This window comes from Sinohyriopsis cumingii, chromosome 11, assembly GCF_028554795.1.
Source record: "Sinohyriopsis cumingii isolate HCF-2022 chromosome 11, ASM2855479v2, whole genome shotgun sequence".
Lineage (NCBI taxonomy): Eukaryota > Metazoa > Mollusca > Bivalvia > Unionida > Unionidae > Sinohyriopsis > Sinohyriopsis cumingii.
In genome coordinates, this window is record NC_142971.1 from 99845375 (window position 1) to 99858140 (window position 12766).

General features: G+C 35.5%; 3 non-coding genes across 3 annotated transcripts; all 3 read right to left on the reverse strand.

The window, feature by feature from the left end:
- Positions 1–4872: 4872 nt before the first annotated feature.
- Trnak-uuu (transfer RNA lysine (anticodon UUU)) lies at positions 4873–4945 on the reverse strand. Its single transcript has one exon. It is a non-coding gene; the product is annotated as a tRNA-Lys (tRNA).
- A 3642-nt stretch (positions 4946–8587) lies between these two features.
- Trnak-uuu (transfer RNA lysine (anticodon UUU)) lies at positions 8588–8660 on the reverse strand. The gene has a single exon. It is a non-coding gene; the product is annotated as a tRNA-Lys (tRNA).
- A 3660-nt stretch (positions 8661–12320) lies between these two features.
- On the reverse strand, positions 12321–12393 carry Trnak-uuu (transfer RNA lysine (anticodon UUU)). Its single transcript has one exon. It is a non-coding gene; the product is annotated as a tRNA-Lys (tRNA).
- Between the last annotated feature and the right edge of the window lie 373 nt (positions 12394–12766).

A 12766-nucleotide genomic window follows, 5' to 3' on the forward strand; every position in this document is an offset into this window, starting at 1 on the left:
TATAGGACAACCTTGTCTGACTGAATTTTTAATTAAAAAGGGTTTCGTTAGATGACCATTGCATTTAACACTACTTTTAATTTCATTATAAAATATCTTTATCCACTGAATAAAATTGTCACCAAAACCGAACTTTCGTAAAACAGAAATCAAATATGAGTGGCAAACTCTGTCAAACGCTTTTTCTTGATCAATTTTTAAGATATATCCCTCAAGATTGTCTCTCTCAACCATATCTATAATATCTCTTACAGTGACTATAGTATCAGCAATATCTCTCCCAACTATACAACATGTCTGAGTTTGAGAAATAATTTTGGGTAATACCATTTTTAAACGTGTAGACAAAATCCTTGCCAAAATTTTATAATCTACATTAAGTAAACTGATAGGACGCCAATTTTGCAATCTTCTATTATCCCCCTTATTTTTATAAATAAGTGATATAACCCCAAATCTCATTGATCTCGACATAATATTGTCATTCTTAACACTCTGAAAGATGTGCAACAGAATATCATATATACAATCATAAAATTTACAATACCACTCTACTGTCAATCCGTCCGGGCCGGGGCTTTTATTTTTAGCCATCCCTTTTATAGCTGTATGTATTTCATCAACTGTTATTATGGCATCACACATATCTTTATCCTCATCAGATACAGAACAGTTTACAAAATTTAAAAGTGAATCAGTACAATTATCATCAACAGTTACCGAAGAATATAAATGACTATAAAACTGATGTATTTCATCTAAGATTCCGCTTGTATTTGAAATAATTACACCATCATCATCAATCAATTCATTGATTACATTTTTGTTGTGTCGATATTTCTCAAGATTTAGAAAATATTTAGTATTTCTATCGCTTTCAATTGCCCATTTGGCCTTAGATCTCAATATAGCACCCCGACAAAAATCAGTTTCATAGTCACTTAGCTGATGTTTTAGTTCTTCATATTTGTTAATGTCATATGGTTCTTTATTTGCGACTTTTTCTGAAAATGATTTTAATTTATTTTGCAATGTAAAGTATTCTTGTAATCTTTCCTTATTTCTTCTTGTACAGTATACTTGGGAAAATTTTTTAATTTTGTATTTTACATTATCCCACCAAATGAGTGGTTCACTGAAATACATTTCGTCAGTTTTTCCCTCGGTAAGAATTGATTTCCAGTCTGATGCTCTACCGACTGAGCTAGGCGGGCTACTTGTTAATGCATGGTCGAATGTTGGCTCGGGTAGTTATGCGCAACATGGTTAATCGTTATCTCATCAACTTCACATAGCTAGCGTCTAGGATTGATTGGATCTTAGATGTTAGCCCCTTATGGAAACAATAATCCAGTTTATATGGCAATCAACCATTCACGGAGGAATTTAAATTTTGCTGCCTAAGGAAATGCACAAATGTGTCATTAGCCGAGCAAGTTGCTAAAGTTAAGACAAGTCATTGTTTCTTTGTGTTAACAGTTATGATTTTACAGTCCGGACAACACAAACACTATCCTTCTGCTCTTCTCTTAAATCTTCGCATTCTTTCCTTAATTTCTCTCAGTTAATTACACATGTGAAAAATCACCTATCTTGAAATTCTTTGTTTCCAGAGAAAGCAATGCTTACACACTACATAATCAATTAAATAGTACCTGTAAGTTGATAAACTTGCTTCCAATTAATTGTTCTCTATACATATTTGTGATTTTCTTCTATGGATCGGTACAGGAGAAAATACATAAATACGGAAGGTGTTGTGTTAGATGTGGTGGTTTTATTTCTACGACATGGGAGATTTGTGTGTGTGTGTGTGTGTGTGTGTGTGTGTGTGTGTGTGTTTGTGTGTGCATGTGATTTGTATTTTTAAGGTAGCTTTTAAGAATTTTTCAGTCATATCGCTACGATGTCTGCAGTGTGGCAGTTTATAGTGATGGCTAGCACTGGGGCATCATGCCGCAGACATGTGGCATGATGTCCCACCCAGTCACTTTATCCTGAGATCCGGCCGACCAGTCCTAACACTAACCTCTTAATGCTGAGCCCCAAGCAAGGCAGCTGTTAGTACCATATTTGTAAGTCTTTGGTATGACTCAGCCGGGGATCGATCCCACGAACTCCCGCATCCGAGGCGTACGCTGTAATTACTAGGCCACCGGAGCTTTTAGGGATATTTGTTCATTGTCACGTAGTGAGTAGTAGCTAATGAGTTTTCACTCCTTATTGTCTTTATTTAAGTACGTGGAGTTGGACTATTTGGTCAGTCATATTTTGTATGTTCTTCTTGTAACATTATTCTTCAGGTATATTTATTGTTGTGTTTAGATATTATTTGGAAGCAAACATTTGTTTGAATTATTCATTGGAGCCACAAAATGCTACGTGGGTTAAAATATTATTTTTGGCCTATTGTGAATTATTTCTAAAGAATTCTTGAAAATGCCATTGTGATATATCAGAACTGTTGGTAGACCAATGCATTTGAGGATGTAGATTTTATTCGGAACATTCTATTCCTTTGGACTTGAAGATAACATTTTGCGATGATTTTGGATGCAATTCATAATGCTGTAAGTCCCTCTTATATTTTCATTTTACAATTTTGTTAACTGAATTATTTGTTCAGTATTAGAAACCGTTTTGGTTTTGCTTATGTTTGTTTTTTAGTGTATGACCATAGATTCGTAATACTATTGGGTAATTATGACTCATTCATTTCTCAGTTAACGAACTAATATGCAGCATTACTGGAAATGCAAATATGATGGCAGCAGTGGGGGACGCATTTACTGAATTTTGTTTTCATAACAAAAAACTCTTAATTCCAAAGACTTGTGCAATTAAATGATATTAACGTGAAATGTAAAGAAAAGCATTTTCGTTTGAACCGAGCTCTGGGCATCTATCTGCACCATAAGTGCTAAACGTCATGTGATACAAACATGGCCGCGCCCTTTAAATATGTAATGGAAAGGGCTACGCAGCAAAATCCGAGACTGACAAACTGACAGAATTTGGATGAGTAGTGCCCCAATCTCAGTCGCTAGAGCATCCGACATTTAATCTAAGGGTCATGGGTGAAAGTCCGAGGGTAGGTGGTTATGATTTAGCTTCCACTGATTTTCAATTGTTGTCAAAATGAATATAGATATACCTGCAAGTATTTCTCTCCTTTCCTAAAATGTCCCTAAATGAGAGCGTATCCACATGTCCATGCGAACGGGATAGAGTACCCAATTTAATCAACTCTAAGATATGTTGATCATTCTGTCAGCATTTCTTCTTGATTCCAGTAAATCTAACGCATCCACTATATCATATGCAAATTGAATGCATTCATATTATGATACGAATATTATTAAAATATACGGACAGAAGCACAAAAGTCAACGCCAGTCTAAAAGCTCCACCTAACAGACAATATGTTTAAAGTAATGAGACACTACCACTGCAAGCTACTATCAGTTGTTTCGTGTTCTAAAGAGTTTACTCAAACGTTGTAACGGAGACAAAACGAAGAATGCACCGTGAAGACGTATAAAGACTTCTCGGTTCAATCAACAATAACTGCATGAGATATGCATGCAGGATGTGTTCACGGTTTTAATGGAGGCACGATCACCGCCTCTCGGACACCTGAATTCGGTGGTCACAACATCGCGGTATAGAATGCGATGATTGTATTGATGAAAATACTAAGTCTTAAAATTAAATTGCTGCCGTCCAGTTTCGGATGCTCAATCTAAATGAATGAAAATATGGATTTTTTAAAATGATTTATCAATTGCGAGTTTTGATAATAGTTCTCGATTTAAGTAAGCTAAAGAATGCAATGCATCGTTTGAGAATTAAATGCATTAATCTTACGATTCAAACAATAACATAATATATAATTCGCAATGTAACACAAATCTCAAAGGAATTTTAAAATCTGCGACTAAAAGTTAATATGTCTCAAATTGAAGAGAAGAAAAGAGACTAGCACTGCAAGGTACTGTCAGTTCTTTCCTGTTCTGATGAGTTAGATGAAACTTTGCAACGTGGAGAAAATAAAGACTGCACCGTACATATGTGAAAGAAACCTATCTTAGATCAAGTCAAGAAGGTTACAATAATGAGTTCACAGTTTTGTGGGAAGTATGATTACGGGGTATCGGACATTCGAAAGCAGTGGCCAAAAGGATCGCGCAATCCGGTGAGGTGATATCAATGGTTAAAACACAAAAAAGAAGAAGAAGAAAAAAAAATGACCTAAAAAAAAAAAAGCAAAGAAAGAAAGATGTTAGTCCTAAAAATGAATTATTGCTGACTTACAATGTTAGTTGCTAAATCAAAATGAAGAAATATTTGGGAAGAATTGTTTATCAGTATTTTGGAAATTCCCACAATTGATAATAATAATAATAATAATAATAATAATAATAATAATAATAATAATAATTATGTGGACTTAGTACAGCGCCTAAGACGTAAAAGCGCTAAGAGCTCGAAAATATTAGATAACAAACAAAAATATACACCAGTACAAGGATAGGATAGAAAAATCCCAACACTATTGAATTAGAAAACAAAAGGCTTCAATAGAAGTATATAGAATATGTAAATGAACTTACATATTTCATTCACTTTTTATCTGGATGGGTACATACAGGGTGACTACCATAATCAGTACCTTTATGAGGGCTGTGTCGAAACCAGAAAGACATTGACAAGCTAATGAATTTGAAGAAGAGGATCTCAAAATTCAACATAAAAATGATTATATGAGAAAAGAAAACGTTTCTGTGGGACATTTACCATCACACCTATTTGTAGCCAAACAGACGCGTGTACAAAGTGTAGTATAAATTTGTAATGGTATTAAAAATTGTACGCCCACCGTGGGACTCGAACTCACGACCCTCAGATTAAAAGTCTGATGCTCTACCGACTGAGCTAGGCGGGCTACTTGTTAATGCATGGTCGAATGTTGGCTCGGGTAGTTATGCGCAACATGGTTAATCGTTATCTCATCAACTTCACATAGCTAGCGTCTAGGATTGATTGGATCTTAGATGTTAGCCCCTTATGGAAACAATAATCCAGTTTATATGGCAATCAACCATTCACGGAGGAATTTAAATTTTGCTGCCTAAGGAAATGCACAAATGTGTCATTAGCCGAGCAAGTTGCTAAAGTTAAGACAAGTCATTGTTTCTTTGTGTTAACAGTTATGATTTTACAGTCCGGACAACACAAACACTATCCTTCTGCTCTTCTCTTAAATCTTCGCATTCTTTCCTTAATTTCTCTCAGTTAATTACACATGTGAAAATCACCTATCTTGAAATTTTTTGTTTCCAGAGAAAGCAATGCTTACACACTACATAATCAATTAAATAGTACCTGTAAGTTGATAAACTTGCTTCCAATTAATTGTTCTCTATACATATTTGTGATTTTCTTCTATGGATCGGTACAGGAGAAAATACATAAATACGGAAGGTGTTGTGTTAGATGTGGTGGTTTTATTTCTACGACATGGGAGATTTGTGTGTGTGTGTGTGTGTGTGTGTGTGTTTGTGTGTGCATGTGATTTGTATTTTTAAGGTAGCTTTTAAGAATTTTTCAGTCATATCGCTACGATGTCTGCAGTGTGGCAGTTTATAGTGATGGCTAGCACTGGGGCATCATGCCGCAGACATGTGGCATGATGTCCCACCCAGTCACTTTATCCTGAGATCCGGCCGACCAGTCCTAACACTAACCTCTTAATGCTGAGCCCCAAGCAAGGCAGCTGTTAGTACCATATTTGTAAGTGTTTGGTATGACTCAGCCGGGGATCGATCCCACGAACTGCCGCATCCGAGGCGTACGCTGTAATTACTAGGCCACCGGAGCTTTTAGGGATATTTGTTCATTGTCACGTAGTGAGTAGTAGCTAATGAGTTTTCACTCCTTATTGTCTTTATTTAAGTACGTGGAGTTGGACTATTTGGTCAGTCATATTTTGTATGTTCTTCTTGTAACATTATTCTTCAGGTATATTTATTGTTGTGTTTAGATATTATTTGGAAGCAAACATTTGTTTGAATTATTCATTGGAGCCAGAAAATGCTACGTGGGTTAAAATATTATTTTTGGCCTATTGTGAATTATTTCTAAAGAATTCTTGAAAATGCCATTGTGATATATCAGAACTGTTGGTAGACCAATGCATTTGAGGATGTAGATTTTATTCGGAACATTCTATTCCTTTGGACTTGAAGATAACATTTTGGGATGATTTTGGATGCAATTCATAATGCTGTAAGTCCCTCTTATATTTTCATTTTACAATTTTGTTAACTGAATTATTTGTTCAGTATTAGAAACCGTTTTGGTTTTGCTTATGTTTGTTTTTTAGTGTATGACCATAGATTCGTAATACTATTGGGTAATTATGACTCATTCATTTCTCAGTTAACGAACTAATATGCAGCATTACTGGAAATGCAAATATGATGGCAGCAGTGGGGGACGCATTTACTGAATTTTGTTTTCATAACAAAAAACTCTTAATTCCAAAGACTTGTGCAATTAAATGATATTAACGTGAAATGTAAAGAAAAGCATTTTCGTTTGAACCGAGCTCTGGGCATCTATCTGCACCATAAGTGCTAAACGTCATGTGATACAAACATGGCCGCGCCCTTTAAATATGTAATGGAAAGGGCTACGCAGCAAAATCCGAGACTGACAAACTGACAGAATTTGGATGAGTAGTGCCCCAATCTCAGTCGCTAGAGCATCCGACATTTAATCTAAGGGTCATGGGTGAAAGTCCGAGGGTAGGTGGTTATGATTTAGCTTCCACTGATTTTCAATTGTTGTCAAAATGAATATAGATATACCTGCAAGTATTTCTCTCCTTTCCTAAAATGTCCCTAAATGAGAGCGTATCCACATGTCCATGCGAACGGGATAGAGTACCCAATTTAATCAACTCTAAGATATGTTGATCATTCTGTCAGCATTTCTTCTTGATTCCAGTAAATCTAACGCATCCACTATATCATATGCAAATTGAATGCATTCATATTATGATACGAATATTATTAAAATATACGGACAGAAGCACAAAAGTCAACGCCAGTCTAAAAGCTCCACCTAACAGACAATATGTTTAAAGTAATGAGACACTACCACTGCAAGCTACTATCAGTTGTTTCGTGTTCTAAAGAGTTTACTCAAACGTTGTAACGGAGACAAAACGAAGAATGCACCGTGAAGACGTATAAAGACTTCTCGGTTCAATCAACAATAACTGCATGAGATATGCATGCAGGATGTGTTCACGGTTTTAATGGAGGTACGATCACCGCCTCTCGGACACCTGAATTCGGTGGTCACAACATCGCGGTATAGAATGCGATGATTGTATTGATGAAAATACTAAGTCTTAAAATTAAATTGCTGCCGTCCAGTTTCGGATGCTCAATCTAAATGAATGAAAATATGGATTTTTTAAAATGATTTATCAATTGCGAGTTTTGATAATAGTTCTCGATTTAAGTAAGCTAAAGAATGCAATGCATCGTTTGAGAATTAAATGCATTAATCTTACGATTCAAACAATAACATAATATATAATTCGCAATGTAACACAAATCTCAAAGGAATTTTAAAATCTGCGACTAAAAGTTAATATGTCTTAAATTGAAGAGAAGAAAAGAGACTAGCACTGCAAGGTACTGTCAGTTCTTTCCTGTTCTGATGAGTTAGATGAAACTTTGCAACGTGGAGAAAATAAAGACTGCACCGTACATATGTGAAAGAAACCTATCTTAGATCAAGTCAAGAAGGTTACAATAATGAGTTCACAGTTTTGTGGGAAGTATGATTACGGGGTATCGGACATTCGAAAGCAGTGGCCAAAAGGATCGCGCAATCCGGTGAGGTGATATCAATGGTTAAAACACAAAAAAGAAGAAGAAGAAAAAAAAATGACCAAAAAAAAAAAAAGCAAAGAAAGAAAGATGTTAGTCCTAAAAATGAATTATTGCTGACTTACAATGTTAGTTGCTAAATCAAAATGAAGAAATATTTGGGAAGAATTGTTTATCAGTATTTTGGAAATTCCCACAATTGATAATAATAATAATAATAATAATAATAATAATAATAATAATAATAATTATGTGGATTTAGTACAGCGCCTGAGACGTAAAAGCGCTAAGAGCTCAAAAATATTAGATAACAAACATAAATATACACCAGTACAAGGATAGGATAGAAAAATCCCAACACTATTGAATTACAAAACAAAAGGCTTCAATAGAAGTATATAGAATATGTAAATGAACTTACATATTTCATTCACTTTTTATCTGGATGGGTACATACAGGGTCACTACCATAATCAGTACCTTTATGAGGGCTGTGTCGAAACCAGAAAGACATTGACAAGCTAATGAATTTGAAGAAGAGGATATCAAAATTCAACATAAAAATGATTATATGAGAAAAGAAAACGTTTCTGTGGGACATTTACCATCACACCTATTTGTAGCCAAATAGACGCGTGTACAAAGTGTAGTATAAATTTGTAATGGTATTAAAAATTGTACGCCCACCGTGGGACTCGAACTCACGACCCTCAGATTAAAAGTCTGATGCTCTACCGACTGAGCTAGGCGGGCTACTTGTTAATGCATGGTCGAATGTTGGCTCGGGTAGTTATGCGCAACATGGTTAATCGTTATCTCATCAACTTCACATAGCTAGCGTCTAGGATTGATTGGATCTTAGATGTTAGCCCCTTATGGAAACAATAATCCAGTTTATATGGCAATCAACCATTCACGGAGGAATTTAAATTTTGCTGCCTAAGGAAATGCACAAATGTGTCATTAGCCGAGCAAGTTGCTAGGGTTAAGACAAGTCATTGTTTCTTTGTGTTAACAGTTATGATTTTACAGTCCGGACAACACAAACACTATCCTTCTGCTCTTCTCTTAAATCTTCGCATTCTTTCCTTAATTTCTCTCAGTTAATTACACATGTGAAAATCACCTGTCTTGAAATTTTTTGTTTCCAGAGAAAGCAATGCTTACACACTACATAATCAATTAAATAGTACCTGTAAGTTGATAAACTTGCTTCCAATTAATTGTTCTCTATACATATTTGTGATTTTCTTCTATGGATCGGTACAGGAGAAAATACATAAATACGGAAGGTGTTGTGTTAGATGTGGTGGTTTTATTTCTACGACATGGGAGATTTGTGTGTGTGTGTGTGTGTGTGTGTGTGTGTGTGTGTGTGTGTGTTTGTGTGTGCATGTGATTTGTATTTTTAAGGTAGCTTTTAAGAATTTTTCAGTCATATCGCTACGATGTCTGCAGTGTGGCAGTTTATAGTGATGGCTAGCACTGGGGCATCATGCCGCAGACATGTAGCATGATGTCCCACCCAGTCACTTTATCCTGAGATCCGGCCGACCAGTCCTAACACTAACCTCTTAATGCTGAGCCCCAAGCAAGGCAGCTGTTAGTACCATATTTGTAAGTCTTTGGTATGAGTCGGCCGGGGATCGATCCCACGAACTGCCGCATCCGAGGCGTACGCTGTAATTACTAGGCCACCGGAGCTTTTAGGGATATTTGTTCATTGTCACGTAGTGAGTAGTAGCTAATGAGTTTTCACTCCTTATTGTCTGTATTTAAGTACGTGGAGTTGGACTATTTGGTCAGTCATATTTTGTATGTTCTTCTTGTAACATTATTCTTCAGGTATATTTATTGTTGTGTTTAGATATTATTTGGAAGCAAACATTTGTTTGAATTATTCATTGGAGCCACAAAATGCTACGTGGGTTAAAATATTATTTTTGGCCTATTGTGAATTATTTCTAAAGAATTCTTGAAAATGCCATTGTGATATATCAGAACTGTTGGTAGACCAATGCATTTGAGGATGTAGATTTTATTCGGAACATTCTATTCCTTTGGACTTGAAGATAACATTTTGGGATGATTTTGGATGCAATTCATAATGCTGTAAGTCCCTCTTATATTTTCATTTTACAATTTTGTTAACTGAATTATTTGTTCAGTATTAGAAACCGTTTTGGTTTTGCTTATGTTTGTTTTTTAGTGTATGACCATAGATTCGTAATACTATTGGGTAATTATGACTCATTCATTTCTCAGTTAACGAACTAATATGCAGCATTACTGGAAATGCAAATATGATGGCAGCAGTGGGGGACGCATTTACTGAATTTTGTTTTCATAACAAAAAACTCTTAATTCCAAAGACTTGTGCAATTAAATGATATTAACGTGAAATGTAAAGAAAAGCATTTTCGTTTGAACCGAGCTCTGGGCATCTATCTGCACCATAAGTGCTAAACGTCATGTGATACAAACATGGCCGCGCCCTTTAAATATGTAATGGAAAGGGCTACGCAGCAAAATCCGAGACTGACAAACTGACAGAATTTGGATGAGTAGTGCCCCAATCTCAGTCGCTAGAGCATCCGACATTTAATCTAAGGGTCATGGGTGAAAGTCCGAGGGTAGGTGGTTATGATTTAGCTTCCACTGATTTTCAATTGTTGTCAAAATGAATATAGATATACCTGCAAGTATTTCTCTCCTTTCCTAAAATGTCCCTAAATGAGAGCGTATCCACATGTCCATGCGAACGGGATAGAGTACCCAATTTAATCAACTCTAAGATATGTTGATCATTCTGTCAGCATTTCTTCTTGATTCCAGTAAATCTAACGCATCCACTATATCATATGCAAATTGAATGCATTCATATTATGATACGAATATTATTAAAATATACGGACAGAAGCACAAAAGTCAACGCCAGTCTAAAAGCTCCACCTAACAGACAATATATTTAAAGTAATGAGACACTACCACTGCAAGCTACTATCAGTTGTTTCGTGTTCTAAAGAGTTTACTCAAACGTTGTAACGGAGACAAAACGAAGAATGCACCGTGAAGACGTATAAAGACTTCTCGGTTCAATCAACAATAACTGCATGAGATATGCATGCAGGATGTGTTCACGGTTTTAATGGAGGTACGATCACCGCCTCTCGGACACCTGAATTCGGTGGTCACAACATCGCGGTATAGAATGCGATGATTGTATTGGTGAAAATACTAAGTCTTAAAATTAAATTGCTGCCGTCCAGTTTCGGATGCTCAATCTAAACGAATGAAAATATGGATTTTTTAAAATGATTTATCAATTGCGAGTTTTGATAATAGTTCTCGATTTAAGTAAGCTAAAGAATGCAATGCATCGTTTGAGAATTAAATGCATTAATCTTACGATTCAAACAATAACATAATATATAATTCGCAATGTAACACAAATCTCAAAGGAATTTTAAAATCTGCGACTAAAAGTTAATATGTCTTAAATTGAAGAGAAGAAAAGAGACTAGCACTGCAAGGTACTGTCAGTTCTTTCCTGTTCTGATGAGTTAGATGAAACTTTGCAACGTGGAGAAAATAAAGACTGCACCGTACATATGTGAAAGAAACCTATCTTAGATCAAGTCAAGAAGGTTACAATAATGAGTTCACAGTTTTGTGGGAAGTATGATTACGGGGTATCGGACATTCGAAAGCAGTGGCCAAAAGGATCGCGCAATCCGGTGAGGTGATATCAATGGTTAAAACACAAAAAAGAAGAAGAAGAAAAAAAAATGACCAAAAAAAAAAAAGCAAAGAAAGAAAGATGTTAGTCCTAAAAATGAATTATTGCTGACTTACAATGTTAGTTGCTAAATCAAAATGAAGAAATATTTGGGAAGAATTGTTTATCAGTATTTTGGAAATTCCCACAATTGATAATAATAATAATAATAATAATAATAATAATAATAATAATAATAATAATTATGTGGACTTAGTACAGCGCCTAAGACGTAAAAGCGCTAAGAGCTCGAAAATATTAGATAACAAACATAAATATACACCAGAACAAGGATAGGATAGAAAAATCCCAACACTATTGAATTACAAAACAAAAGGCTTCAATAGAAGTATATAGAATATGTAAATGAACTTACATATTTCATTCACTTTTTATCTGGATGGGTACATACAGGGTCACTACCATAATCAGTACCTTTATGAGGGCTGTGTCGAAACCAGAAAGACATTGACAAGCTAATGAATTTGAAGAAGAGGATATCAAAATTCAACATAAAAATGATTATATGAGAAAAGAAAACGTTTCTGTGGGACATTTACCATCACACCTATTTGTAGCCAAATAGACGCGTGTACAAAGTGTAGTATAAATTTGTAATGGTATTAAAAATTGTACGCCCACCGTGGGACTCGAACTCACGACCCTCAGATTAAAAGTCTGATGCTCTACCGACTGAGCTAGGCGGGCTACTTGTTAATGCATGGTCGAATGTTGGCTCGGGTAGTTATGCGCAACATGGTTAATCGTTATCTCATCAACTTCACATAGCTAGCGTCTAGGATTGATTGGATCTTAGATGTTAGCCCCTTATGGAAACAATAATCCAGTTTATATGGCAATCAACCATTCACGGAGGAATTTAAATTTTGCTGCCTAAGGAAATGCACAAATGTGTCATTAGCCGAGCAAGTTGCTAAAGTTAAGACAAGTCATTGTTTCTTTGTGTTAACAGTTATGATTTTACAGTCCGGACAACACAAACACTATCCTTCTGCTCTTCTCTTAAATCTTCGCATTCTTTCCTTAATTTCTCTCAGTTAATTACACATGTGAAAATCAC